Source organism: Physeter macrocephalus, chromosome 7 (assembly GCF_002837175.3).
Source record: "Physeter macrocephalus isolate SW-GA chromosome 7, ASM283717v5, whole genome shotgun sequence".
Classification (NCBI taxonomy): domain Eukaryota; kingdom Metazoa; phylum Chordata; class Mammalia; order Artiodactyla; family Physeteridae; genus Physeter; species Physeter macrocephalus.
The window spans coordinates 79,275,965-79,298,841 of record NC_041220.1 but is presented as its reverse complement, the minus strand read 5'-3'; the positions used below and the strand labels follow the sequence as shown (position 1 = coordinate 79,298,841).

The 22,877-nt window shown below is 39.0% G+C and overlaps 1 long non-coding RNA gene across 1 annotated transcript in view; it reads left to right on the top strand.

Annotated features, from left to right (window-relative positions):
* Positions 1–293: 293 nt before the first annotated feature.
* LOC114486593 (uncharacterized) overlaps positions 294–22,877 on the top strand; it is a 67,615-nt gene continuing 45,031 nt past the window's right edge. The window contains exon 1 of the long non-coding RNA XR_003680597.2: positions 294–566. This is a non-coding gene — a long non-coding RNA (uncharacterized lncRNA). The remainder of the gene's footprint in view (positions 567–22,877) is intronic.

Sequence of the window (22,877 nt, the reverse complement as noted above, 5' to 3'; positions counted from 1 at the left end):
ACTCAGAGTATTTCATACTTAGTTAATATACGTAGTACTTTGTTTCTCCCTTACAGTGTAAGAGCTTAGCTACATGTACAGAATATACCTAATTTTTATTTAAGAGCAACAAATAGTGACTTACCTCCTACACAGGTAACATTCAGCTCTCTAGTTACTGTATTCCTCAGCTCTTCATTTTTAGTATGTGAAAAATATGTATTCCTTTGCTATATGCATTCATTATTATTTGTATTATATTGATAGATGAATGTCCTCCTGTCCTAAGTAATACTGAGGAACAGGATTAATGACGTTCCAGTGGTATCTCCTAACCATATTCATAAAATTACAGAACTTTAAGGAAAAGGAGACTTCCAGTCTCCTTTTTTAAAATAGATCAATTAAAATAAGTTGGATACCTAGAGTCACAGGTTATTTGGGGGGACAATCCCTTAATATTGTTATTTATATGTGCCTACTTAAACTTGGTAGCTTTTTGAGACCTAAAATGCTATTCTTGTTTTCCTTAAAAATAGGAAATGTGGAGGGATCCTTTGCAAGCATGAAAAGGAAAACCAGTTCAGGTGAGAGTGAGGTCTTCATTCCAAGGGAAGTATATCCAAACCAGTCCTCATGGTATGAATTGAATAGAATGTTTTGATGAACTAAGTTCAACGGTAGGGTTTCATGACTTCTACTGAAGTTGCTTTACATGCACCAGACACACTTTTTTTCTGATATTTGGAAGAATAAATAAATAGCATTGTTCTTGGTTTGTGCAACCCATAGAAAAAGATCTTTTAAACTGCAAAATCTAATTGGCCCTAAAAATCATTGTATTTCATTACAGATACTTTAGTTCTTAACTGCATAATGTCATACTTCTGTGTATATGAGGAGAAGAGGTAGTTCATCTTCGGTTAGTTAACCTTAAGATGTCATGACCTGGAGGTAAAACAAAGGCAAAATTTTAATAAGGAAACAAATTCAGGATAATAGTCTGCTGAGGTGATTATTAGCATGGTTGATTTTCTTCATTAAAAAAATTATTTTTGCAAATAATAAATGTGTATTTTTAAAATTTATTTATTTATTTTTGGTTGCATTGGGTCTTCTTTGCTGCGCGCGGGCTTTCTTTAGTTGCGGCCAGTGGGGGTTACTCTTCGTTGCGGTGTGTGGGCTTCTCATTGTGGTCGCTTCTCGTTGCAGAGCATGGGCTCTAGACACGCAGGCTTCAGTAGTTGTGGCGCTCTGGCTCTAGAGCGTATGCTCAGTAATTGTGGTACATGGGTTTAGTTACCCCGCGGCATGTGGGATCCTCCTGGACCAGGGCTCAAACCCGTGTCCCCTGCTTTGGCAGGTGGTTTCTTAACCACTGTGCCACCAGGGAAGTCCCATAAACGTGTATTTTTAAAAATTAGTAGTGGCAAAGAGTCCACAGTGGAAAATGTGTGATCCTCTTCCTACCTCTACTACTAATCCATAGAGACAGTAGCTTCTGAATATCTCTGATTTTTGTTTTTGAGTTATCTCCAGGTCATTAAGCAATATGCTTATTCCTCTTTAAGTAACTCTGGGCTTTGTTTGTAACAGTAAATTAATTACATTTCTCTTCCATCAATTATACCTAGTATCTCTTCACTCCCTATTTTTATCCCTAACCTTTATCTTCACTTAGTAATGGAATTTAGGTTGAGGGAGGGCTGTTGCATACACAAAAGCATTGAGAAAGTAGTGTGACTTTGGCCACAGGGCATGTACAGGTAAGGGGCATTTACTCACTGAAACAAATTGCGTTGGAACTGAGGTAGAGGTAAGATTCAAAAGTAAACTGAAAGAAGGAGACTGTGATACCTAGATTGGGGTAGTAATTAAAAGATGAAGAGATAGGGAGAGATTATGAAAGGAAGAAAAAAGGCAAGATGCAGTAAAAGATCAAGGTTGTGAACCTTGATCACACCTTCCCTCCCTTGGAAGGGAGGGTAGGAGGGGAAAAGAGTGCCTGTGTGGGACGACATGCATGTAGGGAGTGTAGTCAAAGACCTTGGCCCTAAATGGTAATCCTTTTAATTTGTTCAAGTTGCCAGTCCTACATTCTAGCCCCAGCCCTTTCAACTCGATTCAGTAGATTGATATTCTCTTCTCTGGGCCTTTGAGTCAGCTTCTTCTCTTCTCTGGGCCTTTGAGTCAGCTTCTTCTCTTCTCAAGGATACCTCTTTATACTGTTTATTACTTTCTACAGGTCTTAGTTTTTTTTTTTTTTTTTTTTTTTTGGTACTGTTTAGCCATTCTTTCCTCCATATCTCTTTTCATTAAACTATTCATGGTTTTATTTCCTTTTCCTACTCCACTTCTTATCACATTTACAAAATGCTGCCTCCTGAATAGTCTGCATCTTTTCTTTATTTGTTAACTAACTCTCAAAGTTTGGGCCTGGCCTTCATCATAATACTAAATTTGTTCGGAAAATCCGACAGCCCTTCCAAATTACAGATACAAAAAAATGAGGCCCTGACTTGCCCAGAGATAACAAGACATTGTCAGACTGAGAACTTGGGTTTTCTATCCACTGTATCTCTTGCTTTACTTTTATTTTTAAAAGCAGTTTTAGTGGTAAAAATGTGCTAATTTCCGGAAACTTAGGCTCAAAAAACTTTTAACTCTACATCCTAGAGTTTACTTAAGTATTTTGGAGTATTCTCTCCTTGCTGTGCTGTTTTTACACAATTAAGTTAATAGTATATAATTGTCAATATTAGACTTTTTAAAACTGATAATCACAGTTCTTTAAAAACTCTTGGGAATTCCCTGGCAGTCCAGTGGTTAGGACTTGGTGCTTTCACTGCTGGGGCCTGAGTTCAGTCCCTGGTCAGGGAACTAAGATCCTGCAAGCCACGCAGCGCAGCCAAAATTAAATAAACAACCAAAAAATTAAAAATTCTTCACATGAATATTTTAAATAGCTATAAATAGGTCTTTGAGTAGGGCTACCATATTTTACATATCAATTACCCTATTAGATGTGTGGATGGTTTCCTATTTTTCTGTATTACAAATTATGCTGCCTGGACTTTAACATAATGGATACCACTAATGCTTTAATACTAGCTGCCTCCTAAAACTCCACTGAAATGACATATTTCTAAAGGTATAAATCTTTAGCGCCACAGAATGGAAGATGGAAAGCAGACTGAAGAGTAGAAACTGATTTGGTGTAGAGGAAGTTCAAAGCTAAAAATTTGACTGTGGAAGGAATGCTTATTTAGAAGCAAGCTGATTTACTCCTTAAGACTCAGAATAACGTAGAACTAGGAGAAAAAAGACACTGCTGAATATAAGGGTGAGATTTTGAGCTGGAAGTAGGGTTGATTGAAAGTCTGTTCCTTTCTACCCAGTTAGGTAGGTAGGTAGTTTACTACTGTCCTCTTACCATGGAATGAGAATTGCTGCCTTATGAATTTGAAACAAGTCTTCAGACTGAGAGATACCAGTCACAGATTGAAAATGAAGATAAGTTAAAATTCTGTGTACTGGATGGCATATTCCTAGTTTCTAGAATGGTGATAAGTCTCAAGGGAAAAGGAGGGAGGATCCTTTTCTGTAGAAACTCAGTGGTCCTAGAAAAATACCTCGAAAGGGATTCGGACATTTGAAGATTTTCCAGTGAGAAAGTTGAGTCCCCACCAAGTGAATTTCAAAGTATGAACAAACTCAAAACTCACATGATTTTTGAAGATTAATCCAGCACTAATAACCAAGACCAAAACAAGATTGATAACAGAAGGAAGAAAACCTGAAAATGAATGTTTTCAAAGGTAAGAAATTGTATCTATGAAGAAAGTACAGAATGCTTTAAAGAATAGATTTTATAAATGAAATATAGCTCAAATTAAAAATTAGTTAAAACATTTGAAGTTTAAGGAGTATAAGAAAGATTAAAAAATCCAAAAATACGGATTTTTTTTTAAGAGGTCAACTCCAGATTGTCCAACATCTAACTATTAGGAGTTTCTTAAAGGAAATGGAATAAAGCAAAGGATCAAGAAAATAATCAAGGATACTTGACACTTCACTTTGAAAGCACTCAGCACAATGAATGCAATGAATGGGAAAAGACCCATAATAAGGCATATTTTGTTTTAGAACATTAGGAGAAATGAGAAAGTCTAAAAAACGAGATTGGAATATGGAGAGTGGGCCCCTAAAATGAAGTGGGAATAAGAATGGTGTCAAGTTTCTCAGTAGTGATATGGGAAGCAATGACTTCTAAGTTTTGAGTGAAAATTATTTCTAACAGAGTTCTATTCCCAGCTGAGGTACCAGTGTAGAATAAAGATACTTTCATATATTCCAAGTGTCAAAAGAATTTTTTTGTCTTCGCATTGTCCCTTTCTTGGTAAGTACTTGAATGACCTACTCCACCAAAATGGAGGAGTAAGCCATGCAAAAGAAAGATGAGATACAAACCAGAGCTTGTTATTTCTGGGATAAATGAAGAGAAATCCAGAATGCCAGCTGTGCAGCAGCGTTGAGCAGCCATTTCAGTACATAGAGGACTAGAAGGATGAAATAGTTTGGGGTAAGATTAATAAAATGAAAGAAAGGAACTGATAGATGATCTGATGGTAGCCAATAAACAATAGTCACAGTACTCTTAGTGCCTCACCCTTAACCATATGCAAAAAACTAAGATAAAAAATTTGAGAAATGCATTCAACATGAAAGAAACCAAGATGAAAAAAAAAAAACAACTGGAGGAAACAATGTAGGGAACAGAAGAGTAGTTAAAAGTCTAGTTATTCTTAATTGACGTTGAAGAATTCTTTGCAACCATACAACACTAACGAGAAGAAAGGATCTTTAAGAAATAAGAACCTCGGGCTTCCCTGGTGGCACAGTGGTTGAGAGTCCACCTGCCGATGCAGGGGACACAGGTTTGTGCACCGGTCCAAGAAGATCCCACATGCTGCGGAGCGGCTGGGCCCGTGAGCCATGGCCGCTGAGCCTGCGCGTCCGGAGCCTGTGCTCCGCAACGGGAGAGGCCACAACAGTGAGAGGCCCGCGTACTGCAAAAAAAAAAAAAAAAAAAAAAAGTTTATAAATTTAAAATGATCATGAAGTTAAAAAGTTGATTCTCAGACTTCCCTGGTGGCGCAGTGGTTAAGAATCTGCCTGCTGACGCAGGGGACAGCAGTTTGAGCTCTGGTCGGGGAAGATCCCATATGCCGTGGAGCAACTAAGCCTGTGCACCAGAACTACTGAGCCTGCACTCTAGAGCCCGCAAGCTACAACTACTGAGCCCACGTGCCACAACTACTGAAGCCCGCATGCCTGGAGCCCATGCTCTGCAACAAGAGAAGCCACAGCAGTGAGAAGCCCACACACTGCAATGAAAAGTAGCCACTGCTTGCTGCAACTAGAGAAAGCCCGTGCACAGCAAGAAGGACCCAACGCAGCCATAAATAAATAAATAAACTTTAAAAAATTGATTCTCTTTCAGATTTATTTCTGTCCTGAAAGGATTTAAGGGAGACCCAAAGCATTCCTTATGAGACCTCCATGATCTGTCACACACTTTATCACCACAAACTGCCTGAGGAACCCATCCTAAGAAGGAAGCTATAATCATAACTAACTATACAACTTCTAGAGCTTTTTCAAGACTAATCACATCATGCTTTTTATCTGGTTTACCTAATTCATCCAGTTCAAGACTCAAAGGTTATTTGACCTAAAACATAGAGTTTTAACCGTAAGAAACTAATTCCTAATCTGACTGAGTCTTACTAACTGACCATTTCTCCACCTCCTTCCACTGTGCCCTAGTTTTTAGAATTGTCATAAACAAAATTGAAGCTTGACTACTCCCTGAGCCCAGTGTTGCCCTCAGAGTCTCCTCAGTTGGTAGCTATACTTTTTTATGTTGACAATCATGTAATCTGTGAATAGAGGCAGTTTTACTTCATTTTCAACCTGTCTTATTAATTATGTTAGCTGTAGGCTTTTTATAGATGTTCTTTATTAAGTTAGAGAAATTTCCTTCTATTTATAAGCTTAATGGATGCTGATTTTTGTCATGCTTTTTTTACATTTATTGAGATAATCATGAGGCTTTTCTTACTTAGTCTGTTTAAATGGTGATTAATTTTCAAATGTTGAACCAGCTTTGCATTCTTGGAATGAACCCCACTTGGTCATGATATATTATCCTTTTTATATGATGCTGGATTCAGTTTGCTAATATTTTGTTGAGAATTTTTGCACCTATGATCATAAGGGATATTGGTTTTTAGTTTTCTTGTTACCTTTGGTTTTTGCTAATGGTGGCCTCATAAAATGAGTTGGGAGGGTTTCCTCCTCTTCCATTTTCTTTTTTTTTTTGTTTCTTGGTTTTTTTTTTTTTTTTTGGCTGCATTGGGTCTTCATTGCTGCGCACGGGCTTTCTGTAGTTGAGGCGAGTGGGGGCTACTCTTTGTTGCAGTGCACGGGCTTCTCGTTGCAGTGCACGGGCTTCTCATTGCAGAGCATGGGCTCTAGGTGCGCGGGCTTCAGTAGTTGCAGCTCATGGGCTCAGTAGTTGTGGTTCGCGGGCTCTAGAGTGCAGGCTCAGTAGTTGGGGCACACGGGCTTAGTTGCTTCTTGGCTTGTGGGACCTTCCCGAACCAGGGTGCCTGTGTCCCCTGCTTTGTCAGGTGGATTCTTAACCACTGCGGCACCAGGGAAGTCCCTGCTCTTTTTTCTTAACGTAGAATCTTAAGTTCCTGACTTTAGAGCTTTCTAATATAAGTGCTTAATGCTTATATTAGAAAAAATACAAAGCACTGCTTTAGATGCATCTCACAGATTTTACTGTTATATTTTCATTTTTTTCAGATTAAATTATTTTTTAAATTCTTTTGAGACTTCCTCTTTGATCCAAGGGCTACTTAGATGATAGTATATTGTTTAATTCCAGATATTTGGTGGTTTCCCAGATATTTCTGTTATTTATTTCTAATTTAATTTTATTAGGATCCAATAATATATTTTTTCAGATTTTTATTATTTTAAGTTTATTAAGATTTGCTCTATGGCATGGAACATATGGTCTGTTTTGGTGAGTGTTACATGCATACTTGGAAAGAAGTATAACCTGACATGGTTGAGTGGAATATTCTGAATGTCAGTTAATCAAGGTGGTTGAAAGTGTTGCTCAGGTCATCTATGTCCTTATTAATTTCCTGCCTACTTGTACTATCAGTTACTGAGAGGAGTTTTGAAGTCTCCAACTATATTGATGGATTTATATATTTTTCTTTTCATATCATTTATTTTTGCCTTGTGTGTTTTGAAGTTCACTTGTTTTAGATGCATACACATTTAGTGTTGTTCTGTCTTGAGGAATTGACATCTGTTATTTTCCAGGGTCCCTCTTTATCTCTGATACAATTCCTAGTTTTGAAGTCTGCTTTATCTGAAATTAATATAAACACTCCAGCAGGTAGTGTTTGCATGATACATCTTTCTCCATCCTTTTCCTTTTAATATATCTGTGTCTTTAAAGTAGATTTCTTATCACTAGCATATATATAGTTGGATCTTGCTTTTTAATCCACTCTGACAATCTTATGTCTTTTAATTGGTGTGTTGAGACCATTTCCATCTGAAGTGATAATTTATCTGGTTGATTTAAAATCTTCAGTAACTTTTAAAAATTTTTTGGCTGTGCCGCGCACATCTGAGATCCTAGTTCCCCCACCAGGGATTGAACCTGTGCCCCCAGCAGTGGAAGTGAGGAGTCTTAACCACTGGACGGCCTGGGAAGTCCGTTCAGTAACTATGTTTAATCCCACACCCCACATTCCTAAAGGTGAGACAGATACACTCACTGTTACTCACTTTCTTCTTCACCCAGTTTAGATTCCATGGGCCATCACTATAATCATCCCCTTATCGTTTGCTTCTTGACCTTCCTTGCAATATTTCATCTCTGCGTAGTCAGCTCCTCTATATACCTGCATAGCTGTTTTTACCTGGAGAAAAACAGTTGTGCTGTTACTGTGAACTGATAACCACTATTCTGAAGTGGGCCTTTAGCACCTAGCTAAAATCTTATATCTCTGATTATTTGTCTTCCACTCTCTGAGGTGACTGTTGCACAGCTTACTTGCCTCAAATCTCCAACAGCTTCTAATTCCTCACAACTAATGAACTAATTTTTTATACTGAGAGAGACAAGCCAGGAGCACTAAATCTTTTCATTATCAAATTTATCTTCCTACCTGCATTTGGCGTTACATACTCTGTCTTCCCTATTATCTAATTAAGGACTGTACTACCATCTTTCTCCTGCATTGTTAATTTCTCTTTTTTTACTTTAATGTACAAACTGGGTATTACAGCAAGTCCCCTACATACAAACCTTCAAGTTGCTAATTTTCAAAGATGTGAACATGCATTCATTCACATGTCCAGTCTTATAAAGTTAGTTCACGTGTCTGGCGTACTTTGTCACGTGCGTGCATCCTCTGCAAGTGGTTGTGTTTTTGTGTACTTTACAGTACTGTATAGAGTACAGTAATACAGTATCTTTATTTCAAGCCCAGGATGTCTGGAAGGAGGCATAAAAGCAGCAGTGATGTAGCTGGTACTACTGTACTTTTCAAGGTACTGTACTGTAATATTAAAAATGTTTTCTTAGTTTTTTGTGTTTGTTTTTTTATGTATTATTTGTGTGAAAAGTATTTTTAAACCTGTTACTGTACAGTACTATATAGCTGATTGTGTTAGTTGGGTACCTCATCTAACTTTGTTGGACTTAGGAACAAATTGGACTTATCAACGTGCTCTTGGAGCAGAACTCGTTCATATGTAGCAGACTTACTGTATGTCTCCTTCTTAAAGAGAAAAAGGAAGCCTTTACAGGCTCTTACCCCATCCAGTCTAGGAATTGAACTCATGCGTGCAACTCTCCTTTGTTCTTTTAACTGTTATGTGGGACAGTTCAGACTTAGGTTTGAAAACAGAATCCTGGGAATTCCCTGGTGGCCCAGTGGTGAGGACTCCACACTTCCACTGCAGGGGCCTGGGTTCTATCCCTGGTCAGGGAACTTAAGATCACGCAAGCTGTGCGGTGTGGCCAAAAAAAAAAAAAAAAAACAAAAAAAAAAACAAAACAAAAACCAAACAAACCACAATCCTCTTTCCTCTCCATTACCACCCAAATCTGCTGCTTCCTTCATCTTTCCTTAGGTGGTTGAATGGTACATCATTTATCCAGTTGCTCAAGCAAAAACCTCCCAAATCATCCTTCATTCCTTTCTCTGCCTAATGGCCCGTGTTCATTAGCAGCTCTTATTAGCTCAACCTTTAAATATATTCTGGCTCTAATTTCCACTTACTGCTGTCTGCTACTTTCCTAACCAAGCCACTATCACATTTGCTTCGACTATGAAACTTGTAGGTTTCCCTACTTCCACTCTTGAGCTCCTACAGTCCATCTACTACACAGCAGCCAGATTGTTATTTTTTAAAGTAGCACTTACCTGCTCAGAATGGCTTGATTTAGAATAAAATCCATGTTCCTGGGGCTTCCCTGTTGGCGCAGTGGTTGAGAGTCCACCTGCCGATGCAGGGGACACGGGTTCGTGCCTTGGTCTGGGAAGATCCCACATGCCGCGGAGCGGCTGGGCCCGTGAGCCATGGCCGCTGAGCCTGCGCGTCCGGAGCCTGTGCTCTGCAACGGGAGAGGCCACAACAGTGAGAGGCCCGCGTACCGCAAAAAAAAAACAAAAAAACAACCATGTTCCTTACCATGTCCATAATATGACTCTGTGTGACATTACCGCCCCCTCTGCTCCTGACTATTCCTGCAACCTTATCCCTTTCTCTCCCTTGCTCATTCCATACTAGATGTACTAGCCTCTTGGTATTTGTCAAACACACCAGGCTTCTTGCAACCTCAGGTCTTTTGTATAGCCTGTTCTCTCTGCTTGGAATGCTTTTCCCCCAGATCCTCACATGTCTTGCTTAATCATTTATGTTGCTGTTCTAATGTCAGGCCTTTCCTGACCATCCTAACTAAAACAGCTTTTACTACCATTCATGTCTCCTCCTGCCTGCTTAATTTTTCTTTATGGTACTTTATGGCACTTACTATTAACCCACTTTTCAATTTTGTTCAACATGAGGATTGGGATTATCTTACTACTTTATCTCCAGTTATCCGAACATTGCCTGGGACATAGAAGAATATAGTAGGTCAGTCATCAGTAAGCACTTGTTAAATGAATGAATGAATAGAAATGTAATAGAGCAGCGGTCCCCAACCTTTTAGGCACCAGGGACTGGTTTCATTGAAGACAGTTTTTCCACCGGGTGTTGGGGGGTGGTTTCAGGATGATTCAAGCGCATTGCATTTATTGTGAGCTCTATTTCTATTATTATTACATTGTAACATGTAATGAAATAATTATACAACTCCCCATAATGCAGAATCAGTGGGAGCCCTGAGCTTGTTTTCCTGAGGCCCGCGTACCGCAAAAAAAAAACAAAAAAACAACCATGTTCCTTACCATGTCCATAATATGACTCTGTGTGACATTACCGCCCCCTCTGCTCCTGACTATTCCTGCAACCTTATCCCTTTCTCTCCCTTGCTCATTCCATACTAGATGTACTAGCCTCTTGGTATTTGTCAAACACACCAGGCTTCTTGCAACCTCAGGTCTTTTGTATAGCCTGTTCTCTCTGCTTGGAATGCTTTTCCCCCAGATCCTCACATGTCTTGCTTAATCATTTATGTTGCTGTTCTAATGTCAGGCCTTTCCTGACCATCCTAACTAAAACAGCTTTTACTACCATTCATGTCTCCTCCTGCCTGCTTAATTTTTCTTTATGGTACTTTATGGCACTTACTATTAACCCACTTTTCAATTTTGTTCAACATGAGGATTGGGATTATCTTACTACTTTATCTCCAGTTATCCGAACATTGCCTGGGACATAGAAGAATATAGTAGGTCAGTCATCAGTAAGCACTTGTTAAATGAATGAATGAATAGAAATGTAATAGAGCAGCGGTCCCCAACCTTTTAGGCACCAGGGACTGGTTTCATTGAAGACAGTTTTTCCACCGGGTGTTGGGGGGTGGTTTCAGGATGATTCAAGCGCATTGCATTTATTGTGAGCTCTATTTCTATTATTATTACATTGTAACATGTAATGAAATAATTATACAACTCCCCATAATGCAGAATCAGTGGGAGCCCTGAGCTTGTTTTCCTGCAACTAGATGGTCCCATCTGGGGGTGATGGGAGACAGTGACACCCGATGTGTGTTGCTTATGTCCAGTCTACTCCGTAAGATGCAGCTTAATTGTCAATTGCCACTCGCCGATATGTTTTGATATGAGTCTGCAAGCAACTGATTTATTATGCTCCCTGTGCAGTCAAACCTCTCTGCTAACAATAATCTGCATTTGCAGCCACTCCCCAGTGCTAGCATCACCGCCTCAGCTCGACCTCAGATCACCAGGCATTACATTCTCATAAGGAGCGTGCAGTCTAGATCCCTCGCAAGCGCAGTTCACAGTAGGGTTCACGCTTCTATGAGAATCTAATGCTGCTGCTGATCTGACAGGAGGAGGAGCTCAGGCGGTAATGCAAACGATGGGGAGTGGCTGTAAATACAGATGAAACTTACCTCGCTTGCCCGCCACTCACCTCCTGCTGTGTGGCCCGGTTCCTAACAGGCCACAGACCGGTACCGGTCCGTGGCCTGGGGCTTGGGGATCCCTGTAATAGAGGATGTCTCAATTGGAAAAACAAAACCAAAAGGCAGATAGAAAATAGAAGCAAGAATATGAGGAATCGACCAAACCAGAAGGAAAACAATAAACTCCACCAAGAGAGAATAGAGAAATGAGGGGTTCTATTACCAAAGAAATAGTACCAGAAAAATGTAGAGCTGAATGACACAAATTTCCAGATTGAAAGACCCACCAGCTCAGTGTAATCAATCAAACAACAACATATCTTTGTCAAATTTTAGAGCACTGGCAGAAGAAAAGATCCTTAAAAGCCCCTTGAAAGAAAAGAGGATCAATAACATCAGATTTCTTTAAAACTACACTGTATTCTAGGAAAGAGTGGAGCAGTTTTTAATTTAACTGCTAGTAAAAATTACTTTCCATCTAAATTTTCATTCAGTTGTTAGTCATTTATTAGGATGGAATAAACTTTTTTTTTTAACATTCAAAGATTCAGAAATTTTACTTATACACACCATCTTAAGAAGTTGCTTGTAGAAAGGCTGTAGCAAATTGGAGTATATCAAAAATAAAGATACTTGGGGTCAAAGAAACAGTGGAACTAATCCAGAAGAGTAATACAGGAAAGACCCATGATGACAGCATAAAAAGAAACCCTTTATTAGAGCAGGACAGAGGGCTTTGAGAGGGTTTTTTGATTCTTAGAAAAGACTTGATAAATTATTAGATATAGAGACAGATTGCCTTATTGCATAACCTCATTTATTCTTTCCATGTGAGTGGAGCCCCTGATATTGCACAGTTCATGTCCCACATGGATGAAGCAACTAGAAATGCACAAGAGAAAGACAAGTGTAAACTCGAGTACAAAACCAACAGTAATAGGAGTAGCTAACATTTTTTGGCTGTATACTGAGTACCAGTATTTGTTCTATGTACTTTTACATGTATTAACTCTATTTAATCTGATTTTATTTTATTTTATTATTTTTTTTTTAAAATTTATTTATTTTATTTATTTATTTTTGGCTGCATTGGGTCTTCGTTGCTGCGTGCGGGCTTTCTCTAGTTGCCGCGAGCGGGGGCTACTCTTCATTGTGGTGGCTTCTCTTGTTGTGGAGCACGGGCTCTATGTGCGCGGCTTCAGTAGTTGTGGCTCTCGGGCTCTAGAGCACAGGCTCAGTAGTTGTAACGCATGGGCTTAGTTGCTCTGTGGCATGTGGAATCTTCCCAGATGAGGGATTGAACCCGTGTCCCCTGCATTGGCAGGTTGATTCTTAACCTCTGTGCCACCAAGTAAGTCCCTAATCTGATTTTAAAACAACCTTGTAGATCCTGTGCTCATTTTACACATGAGGAAATGGCAGAAAGATAAAATAACTACCTCAAAGTTAACACTGCTAAGAACTGCCTTATTCAGGGTTTGAACTCCAGTATGGGCTGCAATATAGCAATTAAACTACACAACTTGGTACTTTATGAGCAACATTTGCAAGGCAGTAAACACTGATAATCGATTTAACCAAATGTAGTGATAAATCTGCATTGCAAGATGAGGGGGATGGCTCTTAGAATGTCAGATTTTCATCTCAGAGCAGATTGTAGATATATCCAGAATTTATAAACTAAGAAATAGTATTCAAAGTACATTATTTTAAAATGTGATGGCAAATATCCAAAGAAATGGCCGAGAAAGCTTATCTCTAAAGAGTAAGACCAGAGACTGAAAAAGGCTGGGCAAAAGATTATTTTCACTATAAGCCTTTTGTTTCTTTAACTACCATTTATTCTTTTCATAAAAATACGTTTATATCAAAAGAACTTCCATTTTCACACTATAGTAATGTTTCTCTAAGTACACATTGTACTTTCTGCCTCTGTGCATCTAAAATTACTGTTTCTTCTTTTGGATATGATTCTCTTCCTTTTCTATAAATTGAAATCTTATCCTTCAAGTCCACCCCTAAATGCCACTTCACATCTCCCATAGGACTCCGTAAGCATTCTAGTACTTATGTACATCCTACCTTATATCCTTGTTAGTTGTTGACCCAGTTGATTGTAAACTCTTTTTTTTTTTGGCCTAGCTGCACGGCTTGTGGAATCTTATTTCCCCTATCAGGGATTGAACCCAGGGCCACAGCAGTGAAAGCGCTGAGTCCTAACCATAGGACTGCAAGGGAACTCCCTGTAAACTCCTTTTATTTTTTTATTGTAAACTCCTTAAACACGATCTTTTACTCTCATGACATAAAATAGGCACTCAGTGAATGTCAAATGAATTGAATTATGTGTGTACTGAAGAAATAAGTATCAGGAGGAGCAGAGGAAACGGAACTAAGGACGCACCATCAGCAACATTAAAGGCATCAGAAAGATGGAGCAGATTTGAGCTGGTCATTTCATATGAACAATATTTTCAGCATTTTGTTGTTTTCTTGCAATCTCTGAGCAGTTTTGATCACATGATAGGATTAACAGCTAGTCTAGAAGTTTCAGTGGTGAGCTAAAACTTCAGAAGTTTGGCTGTTTAAAATAATTACCAAGTAGAGTCAGGTGAAGGTTTGCTTTCTTTCGAAGATATGATAAACTTGTGCACAGATACTTCTTTGTGACAAAAGGAGAAACGCCAGTAGGGAGAGAGAAATTGAAGATGTTGGGGAGATGGAAAATACTATCTTTTTTGTGGGAAGAGTGGTCTACAGAACATGTGTGGATTCTATAATCAAGGAATACATTGGATATAAAATGCTGTAAAATGTATTATTACTGTTTTGAAGGAATTATTGTCTAGAGTGTAGATTGCTGGAAATATACCCTGTAGGAAGTAGGGAGAGTCATAGAGATCTTTCAGGCAATCCCTCTCATTTTTACTGGTGAGAAAGTCAAGTTGAGATGTGACTTGCCTAAGGTTCATATATACATTGTTAATAAATCATGTAGCTGGAATTAAGACTACGTCCAAATCCATGTTCTTCATATCTTCCAACCCAGTCTGAAATATCCTGTCTCCCTGCTGATTAAATCCCTTTTTAACTAAATGTCACTTTTCTGAAACTTTCCCTCTTACATGTCTCTGAACTCCCTCTCATTCAGACACAGTAAATTTTTTCGGAACGCTTATACTTCTTTGTGTAAACTTTTATTATAGCACACATCACACTGTATTAGCACAGTTTGTTTTCATCTCAGTCTTTTCCTCCTTAACGGTTAGAGTCAACGTCTCTTTTACCTGTAACCCTAGCACAGAGACTGGCAGAGTACTGGTGCTCAATAATCTCTTCCGATGGGAATTCTTATTATTATGAACCATTTTGATCTGTGAAAATGGTACCAAAGGTGCTATTTATAAGCCATGCCAAAAATATTCAGGGAGTTTGTGTTTGTGGGCAAAATTTTGGAAATAAAAGACATCTAAATAGCCGAACAGAAATGTAAGATGTCTCAATGCAAAAGCCCCACAGGACTTGGGTAATTCTAGGCCTTAGTGATCAGATTCTAGGCCTCTATGAAAGTCAGGTGAAGCACTATTCTAAGAAATGATTTGGAAAAAAAGGGAAAATGAATTGAGTGTAAAATAACTCTGTTTATAAGGGCCCTATATCATATATTTCTTTTAAAGGTCTGTTTCTACTCTACCTCTTTCCCATACTTCCTTTCATTTATACCTTGACAAGCATCAAAAAAGATTTGAGGCAAGTTTTAGAAGCAAGTAGGATAAATTAATGGTAAAATAATTGTGTTAGGGTCAAGGAGAGGAGAATAGAGAGTCAAGAGCAAAGACATCCCAAAGTGCTCATTCCTCTCAGTGGGCCCAAACCAAAATACCATCGGTGCTGTGTCTGGTTCCGCATTTTGGATCTCTGGGTAACATCTATTTCTCTTCTTACTCTGATCCTGTCTAGATATTACATAACCTGTGGACTAAATTGAAAAGTTAACTGCAAAACATCTTGTATATAAAATAGTGTAGAAGAAAAAAGTGGAAAATAGATTAAAATATATATTATTTAAAATTTTATATAGATAACTAAAATATATAAATCATATAGCAAGAGACTGTAGTTCATTGCTGCAATCTTTAGATCTGCAGCGTGTCATGAGGCAGTTGACAGATATTACCATTATGATTTTCCTATATTCCAAATTCACCTTGCATTTTGCTAGCACTTAGATAGATTGAGTTTTTTTCATTAGGATATTATTCTCCCTGGATTCCTCCCATACCCCCTCCCTGCCACAATTGTAGAACAGTAACTCATTTACCTATTCGATAATATAGATCAGTCATTCCAGTCACTCTAACATTTCTCTGTCAGTGATGTACCCAGCCTATTCAACGCCTGTAGTGCATCATTTTTTAACACCCTTTATTCTACAAAATTATTTCCAATAATCATTGAAATAATAATAAAACAGTGAAAATTTTATTGAACTTCATATATGTATAATCATTTAAAATTTTAGAGTAAAAAGAGGAAAAGTAATAGATTAATAGTTTTAATTTACATTAATATATTTTTTGAGAAAAAGAACCTACATATTAGTCTGATGTACAGTGAATATTGCAATTTTTATTTTTTGAATCTTCTCCAAATTAATATTGTTAAAATTGATCTTTCTGTGTTAATGTTCAAAAAAGATTATACCCAGATTTGTCATTTATCCTTGCTCATAGATGAGCGAAGAACACTTTTTGTTTTAAATTTGAAAAGTATTGAATGAAGCAACTTATAACAAATTATAGGAAAAGTCTTAAACATAAGGATAAGTGTGTCAGAAATTCATAAAGTCCCATATCACAGAATATTCCAGAAATAGCAATACTGTGTTTTTGCTTTTCAGGGTTGATTGTAGTGACTTCAATAGAAAAAAAAAATTCAAACAAAAACTCCAAGTTGTCATGTAGAACGGCAAATTTGCAGTAATTGAAGTTCAGTTTCTTTGTTTGATTATTTTAAATCTAGGGGCTTCAGGCTTCTGCCTTCTGCCTAGAATGTAGAAAACTGTGAAGAGGGTAGTTCCCACCCTAACAAGAAAAGGCAGATAATCCACAAAGTCATAACTTTTCTTGAACCCATCAGAGAACTGAAGTAACCCAATGGCCTGAAATCTAAAGAAAGGTGCCTGAGACACAAGGGGAGTGTTATGCCTACGTGTAGGCACTTCTACACGGTCCTCCATCGGCACTCACAAGGAACGCTTGGTACCGGTGGAGACCAGAGATAAGACTTTCTTGGTAGTGCAGGCCTGGGGGAGGTGAGCAGTTGCTGCTATGTATGGAAAAGAAACCAAGCCCTGCCTGAACTCATCTCTCTAGGTAAAAAAAGCAGTATCTGCTTGAGAAGGAGAGCAACCTTTCACCCCAGAGTACAGGTGAAGATCAAATGAGGCTGGAGAAAGAGAAAAATCCCTGTCCCATGGGGAAGAGGAAGAAAACTATCCTGGAACCAGGCCATTAGAGCCTCCTACTGCTGCGAGGGGGCCAGGATCATTGAGGAAGCCTCACCCCTTAAATGTTTTCCTGCCTGCTGACCCAGTTTCTGGTGAGGCCTCTTCCTGGATTGTAGATCGCCACCTTCTTGCTCTGTCCTCACGTGGCCTTTCCTCAGTTAGTGCAGGTGGAGAGAGAGTGTACAAGTTCTCTGGTTTCTCATCTTATAAGGACACTAGCATTGCCAGAAGCAATGCCAAAAATAATATCATAGAACTGGTCCTGTGAAGACACAGCCTCCACTGCCAATGCCTGAGGCACCCCAGCCAACCTACAGCACTGATACCACCAATTCTGGACGTTGGATACTGCTGCCCCTCACTTCTAGGGTGGAGTGGTCCCCATTCTGTAGTGTCACAGTCCACATCTCAAAAGCGGGTTATAGGTGTTTGGTTGACAACATCCAGGTTATATGTCTGAGCCCTTGCTGCAAGGGAGGCTGGGAAAGTAAGTGTTGGTGTTTTCAGCTTCTACGGAGGGAAGTGGGCTCTGCCTCGTGGGGTGTCAGTTGTGGGGTGGGGGCTCACCAAACCCAAAAAGGGCATTCAGTATGCTGACTGTCTGAAAAATGTTGATGAGGTTTTACTTGTAAATGTGGCCTCTTTGGGGCTGAACGGTGTGGAAATGTGAGGAAGTGGAAACTTTCTCCCTGGTTCAAGAAAGATTGATTAACAGAAGTGGAGTGGTTGGCCCAGAACCTGGAAAACAGATGCAGCAAGCAAGAACGAAGTATCTGGGTGCCTTCGATCGCTGCCTGAGGATGTTCTGGCCGTAGCTAGGGCTGCCAGTCTGCTTGAATGGTGACAACAGCTGTGAGCATGTGAGCATTCCCATGGCCAGGCATTCTGTGAGGTTTTCTCCATATATTACCCTCATGACTATGAAGCAGTTATTATTTTACAGGTGAGAAACCTGAGTTGTGAAAGGGCCTATGAGATTTCCAAGATCTCACAGTGCCAGGTACATCAGAACAGAGGTGGGTTCTGCAGGCAGTTGCAGCTAATAGAGGCTGATCATGAAGATGACCCAGCCAACTCTTCTTGTAGAGTCTACACTTCCCAGACCTCATTCAACTCAGCTTCCCACAGAGACTTCCCAAGCAGAGAGAAGGGAATAAGCAGTCATTGTGAACATGCTGGCCTCTGGTTTACACATAGTCTTTTGTGTAAATAAAAGACTATGTTTAGGGCTTCCCTGGTGGTGCAATGGTTGAGAGTCCACCTGCCGATACAGGGGACATGGGTTCGTGTCCCGGTCCGGGAGGATCCCACATGCCGCGCAGTGGCTGGGCCCGTGAGCCATGGCCGCTGAGCCTGCGTGTCCGGAGTCTGTGCTCCGCAACGGGAGAGGCCACAGCAGTGAGAGGCCCGCGTACCACCACCAAAAAAAAAAAAAAAAAAAAAAAAAAGACTATGTTTAATAGTCTGGTTAATAAGGCCAGTCCCATGGAAAAAAGTGTTTCCAGACCCTCCTGAGAACAGGAGTAACCCCAGCAAGTAACCCTCTGAGAAGTGGAGCTCACTGATGGGAAGGTGGTGTGCCTGTAAACTCAATTATTGTTAATAATGGAGCTTTTGACATAATGTGGGTTTAACAATCTGGTACTTAAGTAGATGATGCTTTGTTTTGTATAGTTAAACATTTTTTGAGAAGATGTCTCATTTACCTTAAACTTAAAGGTACAACTTACGTATCATAAAATACACCCCCCTTAAAATGTATAATTCAATAATTTTCAATAAATTTACTGAGCTGTGTAACCATCACTATGATCCAGCTTTAGAACATTTTCATTACTCCAGTAAGGTCCCATGAGCCAATTTACAGTTAATTGTTGCTGTCAACCCTAGTCCCAGGCAGTCACTAATCTACTTTCTGTCTCTATAGATTTGCCTTCTCTGGATAGTTCATATAAAAGGAAGCATACAATGTATGTTTCTTTGTGTCTGGCCTCTTTCACTTAGCAGAATGTTTCTGAGCTTCATCTGTGTTGTAGCATGATCGGTATTTCCTTCCTTTTTATTGCTAAGTAGTATTCTATTATTTATAAATTTGATATATATGGATAGATCACATTTTGTTCATGCATCCACCAATTGAATGATTCTTGTTCGATTTTACCTTGATTTCCTTAGGATACTGTCTGCTGAATGCATACATGGAGGCAACAGAAAGCAATAGGTGCTATCATCCCAGCTGTTCCCCACCATCTTGTATTCATTATCCTGCTCTTTCTACTTTTGTATTTCACTCACCATCAAATTCCAGAGAGGTTGTGGGCCTCTCAGAAACCTGGTGGAAAAGTTTAAGCAGGAAGCACTGAGTTGTGCAGTCAGACTATCTGGGTTTAAATTTCCACGTTCTTGCTGAGGCTTGGGCTTATTGTTTTAAACACAACTCTGAGCTTCAATGGCATGTGTAATGGAGATGAACATAGTAGTTATGAGATTATTGTGAGTATTAAATGTGCCAGTGTATGTAAAGATCCAAGCTTTTGATAAGTTAGTAATTTATTAAGTATTAGCTTTGGGTGTGGGATGGGGGACTAGAGCTTAGACAAAACAAACAGCCTCTTCTGTGTCTCACTTTCTTTATAGCTAAAACAGAGCCAGGACAGACTAGGCAATGAAGGACCAGCACACTCTGACCTGATGGTTACGGGGAAAGGTACTAAGCGGCCAATTTCCAAGGAGACTGACTGAATCTTGCCCCATGAAAGGAAGGTGCTCTATGGAGTAAGGAAAATAAAAAGCATCTCAGTGGTGCTGAACTTTATGAAGTCCAAGGAAGCAACTTTTAATTTGAATTCCTAAGTAGGAAAATATTCTGGTCTTCTCCACCTAATCATTCTGTTCCAATGTGAATGAAGGCCTGTGTGCCAGGCTCGCATCCTACAGTGTGAGGCCCCTTCCCCACCTGGGCTTCTCTGAGGCACTTGCCCTTCTGAGTATCCAGGAGAGCTGGTAAGGCCTCCCACACCTGCTGGACTTTGCAATTATTTTAAGGCAGATTTCCATCATCACTTGGTTCCTGCCACTTGATTGACACTGTGAGGTACTCAACCCAAGCCTTCAAGGGTTCCTGCCTGAATTTACAGAGCAAAAGTTTCTTTGCATCTGATAGATTTGTGCTCTCATGATTCAGCTTTTCTAAGGGGAAGAAAATCTATTGTTGCAATGCCAGCCCTTTCTGGGCTTCTCTGCTCAATTATTATTAAAAAATATTAATTATAAGCAGGGATATTAAAATGAAAGTGAACACAGCCAGAAAGCTTTCTAATCTGCTCCTTCGCACTTTCACAACCCTGTTCTCCACAAAGCCAAATGGCAGTGAAGGCCATGGGTTTGCACAAAATGGCTTGCTTCTTCTTTTTTAAAATTTTATTTTAGTTGATTTACAATGTTAGTTTTAGCTGTACAGCAAAGTGATTCAGTTATACATACATATATATATATTCTTTTTCATATTCTTTTCCATTATGGTTTATCACAGGATGTTGAATATATTTCCCTGTGTTATATAGTAGGACCTTGTTTATCCATTCTATATATAATAGTTTGCATCTGCTAATCCCAGACTCCCAATCCCTCCCTCGCCCTCCCCTTGGCAACCACAAGTCTCTTCTCTATATTTGTGGGTCTGTTTCTGTTTCACACATGTCCTTTGTGTCATATTTTAGATTCCACATATAAGTGATATCATATGGTATTTGTCTTTCTCTTTATGACTTACTTTGAATAGTATGATAATCTGTAGGTCCATCCATGTTGCTGCAAATGGCATTATTTCGTTCTTTTTTTATGGCTGAGTAATATTCCATCGTTTGTGTGTGTGTGTGTGCGTGTGTGTGTGCACGTGTGCCACATCTTCTTTATCCATCCGTCGATGGACATTTAGGTTGTTTCCATGTCTTGGCTTTTGTAAATAGTGCTGCTATGAACAAAGGGGTACATGTATATTTTTGAATTAGAGTTTTTTCCTGATACATGCCCAGGAGTGGCATTGCTGGATCTTATGGTAACTCTATTTTTAGCTTCTTAAGGAACCACCACATTGTTTTCCATAGTGGCTGCACTAATTTACATTCCCACCAACAGTGTAGGAGAGTTCCCTTTTCTCCACACCCTTTCCAGCATTTATTATTTGTACTTTGTAGTGATGGCCATTCTGACTGGTGTGAGGTGATACCTCATTGTAGTTTTGATTTGCATTTCTCTAATAATTAGTGATGTTGTGCATCTTTTCATGTACCTATTGATGTACCTATTGGCCATCTGTATGTCTTCTTTGGAAAAATGTCTATTTAGGTCTTCTGCCCATTTTTTGATTGGGTTGTTTTTTTGTTATTGAGCTGTTTGTATATTTTGGGAATTAAGCCCTTGTCGGTCACATCATTTGCAAATATTTTCTCCCAGTCCGTAAGTTGTCTTTTCATTTTGTTCATGGTTTCCTTTGCTGTGCAAAAGGTTATATGTTTGATTAGGTCCCATTTATTTATTTTTGCTTTTATTTCTATTGCCTTGGGAGATTGACTTAAGAAAACATTGGTATGATTTATGTCAGAATGTTTTGCCTATGTTCTCTTCTAGGAGTTTTATGGTGTCATGTCTTTTATTTAAATCTTTAAGCCATTTTGAGTTTATTTTTGTGTATGGTGTGAGGGTGTGTTATAACTGCACTGATTTGCATGCAGCTGTGCAACCTTCCCAACACCACTTGCTGAAGAGACTATCTTTCCTCCATTGTGTATTCTTGCCTCCTTTGTCGAAGATTAATTGACCACAGGTGTGTGGGTTTATTTCTGAGCTCTCTGTTCTGTTCCATTGATCCATATGTCTGTTTTTGTTTCAGTACCACACTGTTTTGATTACTGTAGCTTTGTAGTATTGTCTAAAGTCTGGGAGGATTATGCCTCCTGCTTTGTTGTTTTCCCTCAGGATTGCTTTGGCAATTATGGGTCTTTTATGGTTCTATGTAAAATTTAGGATTATTTTTTCCAGTTCTATGAAAAATGTCACGGGTAATTTGATAGGAATCCCATTAAATCTGTAGATTGCTTTGGGTGGTATGGCCATTTTAACAACATTAATTCTTCCACTCCAGGAGCATGGGATATCTTTCCACTTCTTTGAATCATCTTCAATTTCCTTTATTAGTGTTTTCTAGTTCTCAGCATATAAGTCTTTCACCTCCTTGGTGAGGTTTATCCTGAAGTTTTTTTTTTTTTTGACGTGATTGTAAAAGGGATTGTTTGTTTACATTTCCTTTCTGACATTTCATTGTTAGTGTAAAGAAATGCAAACAATTTCTGTATGTTAATCTTGTATCCTGTTACCTTGCTGAATTCATTGATCAGTTCTAGTAGTTTTTATGTGGAGTCTTTAGGGTTTTCTATATATAGTATGTCATCTGCATAGAATGACAATTTTACCTCTTCCCTACCAATCTGAATACCTTTTATTTCTTTTTCTTGATTGCTGTGTGGCTTTCTTCTTTTTTCCACTTAATTGTGGAATATTTGTAATGTCCTTCATCCTTCCATAGGAACTGTAAAATTTAGGTAGCTGTGACCTTCAAAACACAACACCAAAATTATCAGTAAGAGAGAAATCACACATCAATTGAAGATCAGGCCTTTGGACAACAAACAC